The 8,557-nt window shown below is 67.5% G+C and overlaps 1 pseudogene; it reads right to left on the bottom strand.

Annotated features, from left to right (window-relative positions):
* Positions 1 to 5,337: 5,337 nt before the first annotated feature.
* LOC135892965 (rho-related GTP-binding protein RhoU-like) lies at positions 5,338 to 7,211 on the bottom strand (annotated as a pseudogene).
* Between the last annotated feature and the right edge of the window lie 1,346 nt (positions 7,212 to 8,557).

Below are 8,557 nucleotides of genomic sequence, written 5' to 3'. Positions count from 1 at the left end.
GTCCCAGACCGGAGGAACAAGCCCAGGGGCTCAGCAGGGCCCTGTAGCCCCCCCCCCACCTGTGTCTGGGGGCACCAGCTGCAGAAGGAGCCCAGGGCTGGCTGCCCCTGGCACCTCCTGTGTCCCCCTTGCCAGGCACCTGGGAGGCCCCCGGGCAGGCCTGGCTCAGATCCCAGACACCTCCCCACAGCCTGGGCTGGGATGGGGTCTCACTGCTCGCCCCCACCCCACCCCTGTTATTCACAGCTGTATTCCAGACCCACCCCCCACAGGCTGCTTCCTTCCTTTCCTCACCTGAGCTCAGCCCAGCCTGGGGCTCACCCTAGGGGGGCAAAATCAGCCACCCCAGCGTCGTCAGCCAGGGTGCGGGGGGCCACGCTGCAGGCGGCCGGTGCATTGCTGCAGGGCTGGGTTGCACCGTGGTGCATGGGGCAGGTGGCACCATAGTGGGGAGACGTTTCACCGTGGTGGGGGGCATGTGGGTCATGTGTCCAGGGCTGAAATCTGCCCCCTGCCCCGGATTGACCCCCCGCACCCAGGGCCTGTGCCCAGCGATTCCGCCCAGGGAGCGTCTCCCCCTCCCCCCGCCCCTGGATTTGCTGCTGAGGGAAGGGGGGTTCGGGGAGCTAAGAGCCCCAGGAGCATGGGGGGCGGGGGGGAGGCTGCTGTGTGAGCGGCTTCCCCCAGGGTGACAGGAGCTGGATCTAAGCAGCCCTGGGCTCCCCCCACAGCCCCCCAGCTCTGCCGGTGCCCCTCACCGGCAGCCCCCTACAATCCCAGCCCCAATGTGACTGGCCATGTTGAGTGGGGCCTAGTGGGCTGGGGTGGGGGGTGAGGCTGGCAGGGTGGGTTCCTAGGAGGGAGCCCCCAGGCCCCCCCTCAGAGAGAGACCAGCTTAGCCCCAGGCTGGGAGAGAACCCAGGAGTCCTGGCTCCCAGCCCCCCTGCTCTAACCACTAGACCCCACTCCCCCCAGAGCCAGAGCCAGAACCCAGGAGTCCTGGTGCTCTGCTCCCCGCCCCCCCCCGCTCTAACCACTGGACCCCACTCCCCCCAGAGCCGGGAATGGGACCCAGGCGTCCTGTTTCCCCTCTGCCCCCCCGGCAGTGCGTGGGCACCGTGCTGAGACACGCCCCGGAGCCCTGTGCTCTGATCCACAGGCCCCAGCAAGCCCTGACCCGGGGGGGGCGCAGGCCGGCTAGGCGCGGCAGGTAGCGGGCGGCTGTACCATGGACTCCCTGTACCTGCCAAGCGAACACGCCCTGCCCGTGCCTGTGGGGCAGCCCCACCTCTGCCAGCCAGTTCCTGGAACAGCAGCGGGGGGAGGGGGGGCAGGGCTCAGATCGTGGGGGGGGGGGTTAATGGGGCTGAAGAAATAGAGGCTCCCAGCCCCCTACCAAACCCCCACATTGCCTCCCTCCAGCCCAGGAAATAAAAGCCAGGGGGCATCTGAGTTGCCTGGTAGTTAGAGCAGGGGGCTGGGGGCCAGGACTCCTGGGTTCTGGCCCTGGCTCTGGGAGGGGAGTGGGGTCTGGTGGTTAGAACCAGGGATGGTGGGACCCAGGCCCCGGGCTTTTCCCAGTTGACGCTGTTGGTTAAGGGTCTGGGGCCAGATCCCTGGCTAGTGGCCGCTGGCCCTGCTCCACTGAGATCCTAACCCCGCTGCACCCCCAGCCGGCAGGGTTCCCGCCAGGCGGGGTTTTCCAGAGTCGCGTCCCAGATTCCTATTTTCCGCAAGGGAAGTGGGGTTTGCCCAGGGGAATCAGATCGTCCGGGTTCCAGGAAAGGCCGCCCAGGCCCAACAGCCGTGGGGTGGGGGCGGGGGTGCTGAGCAGGGGCAGGGACGGGGCGGAGCACCACTGGGGCTGTAAAGCCCTGGGGAATCCCCCCACAGGGTAATTCTCTGCCGGGGATTCCCTGTTTCTGATTTCTCCCCCTCACCCCCCCGCCACTGCCAGGAATCCCAGCTCCCGAGCCCAGGGGGGCAGGCTGGTGCCCCGCTGGTGTGAGGCTGATCGTTACATGCCAAGAGCCACGGCCCAAACCTGCAGCAAGATGCAGCCAGCTCTGGGGTGGGGCATGTCCCCCAGCAGCCCCCCAGAGAGCCCAGCCCCCGCACCGTGTCTCTCTCCTCCACTTTCAGGGTCTGAAGCGGCCCTGGCAGCGGGATGCAGCCAGCTCTGGGGTGGGGCATGTCAGGCAAAGCGCAGCTCTTTGCAGAGATCCCCCCACCCCCCGTCCTTGGGGCAAAAGAGGCCCCAGCGCCCTTTGCCCAGGCTCCGATGCTATCGGCTCTGCTCCCCTCCTGAGTTTTATGGCAGGGCAGCAGCAGCCGCTGATAAGGCCAGAGCCAGCTGCAGTCACCAGCCCAGGAGCAGCTTCGAGCAGGGACCACAGCAAGGGAAGGGCAGTAAAAGGAACGTGACCAACCCTCCCTCCTCCCTGGGGGGCAGCCTCTGCCCTGCCCTGTACACCCCACTCCCCTCCCCTCCCCGAGCCCCAGAACCCAGGAGTCCTGGCTCCCAGCCCCTGCTCTAACCACCAGCCCCCCCTCCCCAAGCCAGGACAGAACCCAGGAGTTCTGGCTCCCAACCCCCCCTGCTCTAACCACTAGCCCCCACTCCCCTCCCAGAGCCAGGGAGAGAACCCAGGAGTCCTGGCTCCCAGCCCCTGCTCTAACCACTAGACCCCACTCCCCTTCCAGAGCCGGGGAGAGAACCCAGGAGTCCTGGCTCCCAGCCCCTGCTCTAACCACTAGACCCCACTCCCCTCCCAGAGCCGGGGAGAGAACCCAGGAGTCCTGGCTCCCAGCCCCTGCTCTAACCACTAGACCCCACTCCCCTCCCAGAGCCAGGGAGAGAACCCAGGAGTCCTGGCTCCCAGCCCCTGCTCTAACCACTAGACCCCACTCCCCTCCCAGAGCCGGGGAGAGAACCCAGGAGTCCTGGCTCCCAGCCCCTGCTCTAATCACTAGACCCCACTCCCCTCCCAGAGCCAGGGAGAGAACCCAGGAGTCCTGGCTCCCAGCCCCTGCTCTAACCACTAGACCTGGCCCTCCTCCCCTCAGGGCTGCTGGCAGTAGGTGGGGACTGACTGTCGTGGTCCCCTGGAGCCCCGTTACAGAGCTCAGTGTCTCCCCATCAGGGAACCCCGGCAGGCTGGCAGCAGCTGGCTGGTCCCACTCAGCCTGGTGCTGGGCCCGGGTCTCCCTGGCCGCGGGCTCATGGGAACAGAAGTGAACTGAGGGAGGCATCTGGCCGTGGTGAGACGGGAGGGGGGACGGGGAGCCAGGACTACTGGGTTCTCTCCCTTCCTGGCCCTGAAGTCACTGGCTCCCTCCCCCCCGGAGCACAAGAGCTGTTCCCCCCCGCCCAGCCCGGGGCACTGCCCTCCCTTCCTGCTCGAACTGCTCACCCACCCTGGGTAAACACGGGCGGCTGGTTATCGGGGACCTGCCGGCTCTCACCCTCGGGGCCTTCCCCAGGGGAGGGGCAGCAGGTGGTGCCGAGAGCCCCGGCCCCTCCAGCTCTTTGCAAACCTTGGGCCTGAGCCAGCACCTGCCCTGCCTAGGGCAGCAGCGGTTCCCCCGCCCAGAGCACAAGCAGCCCTCTGCCCCTTCCGCCAGGAGTCCACTTCCAGCCCTACGCCAGGCTGCCAGCCCAGCTCGGCCCAGTCCCTGCATCTCCCTGGGCCTGAGGTCTGCACCAGGGAGCTCCCTGGGCATCTGCACCAAGCGCTGCGCGACGGGGCCCCAATCTTGGCTGGGGTCTGGGCGGCGCCCGGCGCCCCGATCTCGGCTGGGATGTGGGCGGCGCCCGGCGCGACGGGGCCCTGAGATCTCCCTGGGTCTGTGCAGCGCCCAGTCCCGAGCCCCTGAACTGAGCTGGGTCGAGGCCGTGCCCAGCGCCATGGGGGCACTAGGTTCAGGGGGGGCTGTAAGCTGTAAGCCCCCCTTCAAAGCACTGATCGACCCCCCATTGCTCAGCTCCCTCCCCCCCACACAGTGGCTCCCGGGGGAGCTCCCACAGCGTTTGCACCAGGAAAAGAAACTTTATTGGTTCAAGACATTTAAAAAAAAAGAAAGAACAGACGGACGGACCCCTGGCTTTGCCCACGGTTATCACAACAGCAGCTGACAACCCGCCCCCCCCCCCCCACACACACCCCCACTGGGATCAGAAACCAGCAGCCCTGGGGCAGAGCTCGGGGCAGTTATGGGGGTAAGGGGCAGTTCAGCAGCACACACCCTGCTCCCCCCCAGCTTTTGCTAACACCACTCCCCCCACCCTGGGGCCAACTGGACCATGCTGCTGGGTGGGGGGGACAGATCTCAGCCCCCCCTCCACACAGGGCAGCCAGGTTTCTGCACCCCCAAAGGGGATAAAATTGCCCATTTGCCCTTTGCCGGCTGCCCGCAGAGCCCGCAGCCCCCCACCCCGCTCCCAGGGGGAGGGCACAGGACGCCCAAGGGCACGGCTGGCACAGAAGGGGTTAAGGCCTTGGGAGGGGGTGAAAGGGGGATTTGTCATGGGGTTCTCGTGCCATGGGGTGGGAGGGGACCCTGGGCAAATCCCCCGTTCGGCCAGGGATGTTTTTATACTAGTGCAAACATAGCAGCGGGTGGGGGAGGGCCCCGAGCCGGCGCAGCCCCCCAGAGACCGGCCCCCTCAGCCTGCCGCACCCACAGGAAGCTCCGGTCCGCGGCTGCAGCTGGCTCTGACCCCGCCTAGAGACTGCAATGGGGAGGGAGGGTCCGGCTGAGCCCCCCACGGTACGGCCCCCCCCGTGCCCCGGCCAGTCCCGTCCGCAAAGTGCCCAGCGAGGGGGAGGGTTTAAACCCAGTTGTGGGGCCAGGCTGGTTTGGGGGCGCTGGTTCTGCCCCTCCCCAGTCCAGCGGGGCGACCCTCCTGCAGCGGTTCCCTCCGTGCCCCACACAAACCAAAGTCCTCTGCAAAAGGGGCTGTGCTGGGCGGGCTTCTGCCCCACCCCCAGCCGAGGCAGACTGTCCTGCAGGGAGGCAGCTGGAGGGATGAGATTCTGGCTCCCCCCACAGCGGGGAACCAGCCCCTGCTCTGAATTTGGACCCCTTTGGGGGGGCCAGGCAGACCGGCAGCCCAGGAGCACAACCCACATGGGCCAGGGTGGGGGAGTCTGGAGCCCGGCACAGCCACCCGCACGGCCCGGGGCCTGTCTCCATCCCGCAGGCAAACACCCAGAGGCTCTTGAATCCACACCTGGATCGAGTTGTCTGTTCTCAGCCCAGCCCCCCACGCTCCGGAGCGCCCTTCAGCCCCCAGGCGGAGGGTGGCCCCGTGGGACACTGAGGGGCGGGCGCTGGCTACCGCACACAGACGTACTTCTTCCACCAGGCCTTGGAGAGCGTCCGCACCTTGCTGGCCGTGCTGCGCGTCCGCCGGCCCCGGGCCTCGGCGTGCCGCAGCCCCGCCAGGATGGCGGTGTCGAACACCTCCTTGAGGTTCTGCTGGGTCAGCGCCGAGCACTCCACGTAGCCCACAGCCCCCACTTTCTGGGCCAGCGCCCGGGCCGCCAGCTCGGCCACCGGCTTCTCCCGGCGCCGGGCCAGCTGGATGAGCACCTGGACGTCCTGGCGCAGATCGCACTGGGTGCCCACCAGCAGCAGGGGGGCAGCGGGGCAGAGCCGGCACAGCTCCGGCACCCACTTCTCCCCCACGTTCTGGAAGGAGGCGGGGGCCACCACGCTGAAGCAGAGGAGGAAGACGTCTGCCTTGGTGTAGCAGAGCCGCCGCAGCGTGTCAAACTCGTCCTGGGGGGAAGGGGAGGGAGAGCCCGCAGTGAGTGCCTCCAGCCACACTCAGCAGGACCCCCAGACACGCCCGGGGGGGGGGGGTTGTCCCGGTGTCCCTGATGCGGGGGCTGGGGCCCAAGGAGAGAACCAACTTCCTCGGGGCCACACCTGGAGTCAGAGGTGGATCTGGAAATAGAACCCAGGAGTCCTGGCTCCCAGCCCCCCTGCTCTAACCACTAGACCCCACTCCCCTCCCAGAGCAGGGACAGAGCCCCAGTGCACAGGGGGCCGCAGGGCGGAGCTCGGCAGGTTTGTTACCTTCCCCGGCACCTCCCAGGCTGACGTGTTCAGACGTGCCGGGGGGTTTGAACAGCTGCTGGGAACAGGTTAAAGGGAGCTCCCAGCTGGACTCTTACCTGCCCCGCCGTGTCACAGAGATGCAGCCTCACAGGGGCGCTGTCCACCTGCACCACGGCTGCAAGGGGAAGAGACCGTTACCCCTGTAGCCAGATGCTCCCCCCTCCCCCCAGCCCCAGAGACATTGCGCTTCTCAAAAGCAGGTCAGTGGCAGAGCTGGCAGAAAACCCTCCCCCCCTCCTCTAACCGCTACCCCCCGCTTCCAGTGCTGGGACAGAACCCAGGAGTCCTGGCTCCCAGCCTCCCCTGCTCTAACCACTAGACCCCACTCCCCTCCCAGAGCTGGGAGAGAACCCAGGAGTCCTGGCTCCCAGCCTCCCCTGCTCTAACCACTAGACCCCACTCCCCTCCCAGAGCTGGGAGAGAACCCAGGAGTCCTGGCTCCCAGCCCCCCCTGCTCTAACCACTAGACCCCATTCCCCTCCCAGAGCCAGGGAGAGAACCCAGGAGTCCTGGCTCCCAGACCCCTGACACTGGTCTCCAGGGAGGGTATAAGGGGGGGTCCCATTCAGGGCAGTGAGGCAGGCAGAGCACTCCCAGACCTCCGAGGGGATGTGGGGGGAAGGACCGAGCGCTCCAGGGAGTGGAAAACCTCTTGGCAGGTCCCGGGGGCCTGGCAGGGGGAGCGCGGCTGGAGACGCCGGGCGGCCGAGGGCTGGAGAAGGGGCCCCCCGCGGGACCTACCCGAGAAGCGGTCCAGCGCCGTGGGCACGTAGCGCGCCGGGTACCCGTTGGCGCTGTAGCTGACCGCCAGGCTGGTCTTGCCCACGGCGCCGTCCCCCAGCAGGACGCACTGGAGCTCCAGCCCGGGCGGGGGCCGGTGCGGGGGCACCGGGGGCGCAGGCGGGTACCCGGGCAGCAGCTCCTGGGGGGGCATGGTCCGGCCCGGGCCCCTTGCGGGAAGGGGGCGGAGGCGGGAGCCGCGGGGGGTCTCCAGAACCGGCTGCGCCCCCGTGCGCCCTGCGCGCAGCGCTCCAAGCCGCTGCGCCCTGCCCCGAGCGGGGGTTTATACCCCGGCTCCTTTCCATAGCCCCGCCCCCAGGGGGAGGAGACTAGTCGGGGGGACACGCCCTGCATGCTGGAGGAGGTGGGGCAAAAGAAGGGCGGGGAGGGAAATGGGCTAAGGGGGCATCCCTGCCCAGACCTTGGGAATCCAGCTCCCCCTGCCCGGGCACTCCAGGGACCCTGGCTGAGCACTCCAGGGACCCTGGCTGAGCTGGGCACATTCCGGGCACCTGGTGGGGTCTGGGCCCCGTGTCTCAGCCTGAACCCTGATACGCCCCCTCCCATGGCTCTGGGGCCCGAGCCCCAATACTCCCCACCCCTCCCCCCGGGTGTGGGGCCTGCCCCACCTGGCTGATTCCGCTGTACGAGCCCATTTGTCAATGCTGCCCAGCCCTGAGCCGCAGGGTGGCTGCTTCCCAGCCCGGGGACACCCTCCACCCTGTTGCGCATTAATAGAAAATGGTTCCTCTCTGCCGAGGAGCAGGGTGGGGGTCTGTCCCGAGCCCCCCTCCCCCGTGTGTTTGGGACACCGCCGCAGAGCGTGTCGATGAGGGCCTCACGCCTCCTCCCCACATCAGGAGCAAAACCAGGAAGAAGCCGGGCGCGCGTGCAGAGAGCGGCACCTGTTATTGGGAACAGGATGCGGTGCCGGCACGATTCCAGGGCCGGGTCAAAAGGGCTCCAGGCAGGGCCCTGGCTTCAGAGAGCTGCTTATCAGCTCTGCAGGTCCCACAACCAACCCGAGCAACCAGCTGCCAGAGACGAGGGGTAGGTCTCAGCCTCCAGAGGGCCAATTTTGGGGTGGGGGCCCTAGCTGCTACCGTCATACACACAATAAATCTACAACACCCCCCCCCCCCGTTTTTTTTGGATGCGTTCCAGATTTTGCAAGGTGAGACCTATGCACTGGCCCACCCAAAGCCCCATCAGCCCCGGGGGCAGAGGAAAGGCATGAGCTGAAGGGAAACCCCCCCACCTTTGCCCCCAGTTCTCCAGCCTGCTCTTAGCCCACGTGCCAAGACCCAAAGCGGGGACCTGCCAGCTTTGCTGCAGGCGGCGCAGACCGGAAAGGTCGCAGGGACGTTCGCTAAGCCCCCAAGCCCCCCCAGGGAATTAGCAGGGCAGGGGTTGACAGTCTCTGGCCCCAGCACCAGGGCAGCCCAAGGGAGACCCCCACGTGCCCCCTACCATGAGCTCCTCCAGGTCTCCTTCAGGCATCGCCTCTGCTGAGCCTGCCAGGTAACCAAGCCTCTCCAGGGCCCCTGGGGGGGGCACTCTCTTTTCTGCTTTCACTTTGAGCAGGCAGGTGATAAAGGAGTTGCACTCTGTCCCACAGCCCCACCCCAGGGAATCCGAAATCCCCCCCAGC

This window comes from Emys orbicularis, chromosome 21 (genome assembly GCF_028017835.1).
Source record: "Emys orbicularis isolate rEmyOrb1 chromosome 21, rEmyOrb1.hap1, whole genome shotgun sequence".
NCBI lineage: Eukaryota > Metazoa > Chordata > Testudines > Emydidae > Emys > Emys orbicularis.
This window is presented reverse-complemented; position numbering and strand designations above follow the sequence as displayed.